Genomic DNA, 2,110 nt, shown 5'->3' on the forward strand with positions numbered 1-2,110 from the left:
CAGATTAGGGGTTAATAAGTGTAGGTAGGTGGCGGCAATGTTGGGAGGGGCAGATTAGGTGGTAATAAATATAATATAGGTGTTGGAGATGTTAGGGTCAGCAGATTAGGGGATCATAGCTATAAAGTAGGTTGCGGCGGTGTCTGGAGCGGCAGATTAGGGGTTAAAAAATGTATTAGAGGGATTGCAATGTGGGGGGTCCTCAATTTAGGGGTTCATAGGTAGTTTATGGGTGTTAGTGTACTTTATAGCACAGTTATAGTTAAGAACTTTATGTTCCTGCGTTAGCCCATAAAACTCTTAACTACTGACTTTTTTTGGCGGTAGGAGTCTTGTCGCTAGAGGCTCTACCGCTCACTTCTTCCAAGACTCGTAATACCGGCGTTAGGCAAATCCCATTGAAAAGATAGGATACGCAATTGACGTAAGGGGATCTGCGGTAGCCTCGAGTCGCGGAAAGAAAGTGAGCGGTAGACCCTTTCCTGCCTGACTCTAAATACCAGCGGGTGTTAAAAAGCAGCGTTAGGACCCCTTAACGCTGCTTTTGACTGCTAACGCCAAACTCTAAATCTAGGCCTATGATTTTACATGGTCACTCTCAGGGATCCAAACAGGCCTTTCTCTGTATAAAGCTGGCAATCATTCTATTAGCTACTGGTACAAACTAATCTTTAGTTATTCTGGAGACCAAAACATGCATTGATTAGTAGCAAAATGCCAGATAGACCTACCAGAAATAGATAAAATCATTCTCACTCAGAGTATACGCAGATTAGATAAAGTTACTTTCTCTGTAGCTTGGCGACAAAGCCACTTCAAATTAATGAATCAAATTTATATTACACCAGCAGATATTTGTAAATGCCCACAATACATGCCCACGCTGCATTAGCCAGTTAAACGCTGGTCTAATGCATACGTTTTGGTCTTGTAATAAGCAAGCATAACGCAGGTTCTGAACCAAAAGTGGGTTGGCTCCTATGCTTACATTCCTGCTTTTTAAATAAAGATAGCAAGAGAACAAAGAAAAATTGATAATAGGAATAAATTAGAAAGTTGATTAAAATTGCTGCTCTCTCTGAATCACAAAAGAACAAATATGGGTTCAGTGTCCCTTTAATTAATATAGAGGTAAAGGGGAGAGTGGAAGAGAGAGAAACATCCTTTATTTTTTTATTTTATACATTGTGAAGATTATAGGAAGTTAGTTGAGAATTCCATACTTCTGTAAAGGGAATGAGGGGGTTACAAAAAAAATAAAAAATAAGAAGGAAAATACAGATATAAGATATGTAGCGAAGGGAGAATACAAAGTTATGTAAATTGATTAAGGTGTAAATGATAATTTTACCCACACTAGTTACCTCGTCTCAAGAACAAGACTTTCTATAGTCTGATTAGATCCACACAATTATACTTAGATATGACTATATTATATATGTAAGGCTTATATTTTGAGGGTGTCTGCTAAATATATTTTATAGGCGGTTATGATACATGATTGTATAAAATTTATAATGTAGATAAAAAATAATTATAGTCGATATGTGGTTTCAATGTACTATATTTTGTTTAACCCTTTGAGTGCTAATGAAGGCTCTGAGCCGTCAAAGAGTCTCCCACTTTGGTGCTAATGACGGCTCAGAGCTGTCACTAGCACTCTTCCATCTTGAGGGAGATCTGGGGGCTCCCACCCGCTCCTACCCCGGCGATCGTGCCTATAGAGTGACAGGCATCACCGGGGCTTCCTGTTTTGCGTGGTGACGTCATGCGCAATAACGTGATGACGTCACCACGCAACTTTATTTATACTTAACAATGTTAAGTATAGGAGCAGGGGGCATGCTGCTTAGAAGCCTTTATCTCAGGCATCTAAGCAGCTACAGACCCCCAAGACCCACCATTGGAAAGGTAATCGTCTATCCTTTCCAATAATGTAAGTTTTGGGGGTCTGAAAGAAAAAGTTAAACAAAAAAGTGTTAAAAAAATAAAATAACATTAAAAAATCTTAGCACCCAGGTGGGAAAGTGCTTAGGGTTAATATAATGCAATCTATAAAAATTCTCAATTCTTATGTATAAAATATCTGTATTTTATTTAGATACAAAAA

Source organism: Bombina bombina, chromosome 7 (genome assembly GCF_027579735.1).
Source record: "Bombina bombina isolate aBomBom1 chromosome 7, aBomBom1.pri, whole genome shotgun sequence".
In the NCBI taxonomy this organism is placed as follows: domain Eukaryota; kingdom Metazoa; phylum Chordata; class Amphibia; order Anura; family Bombinatoridae; genus Bombina; species Bombina bombina.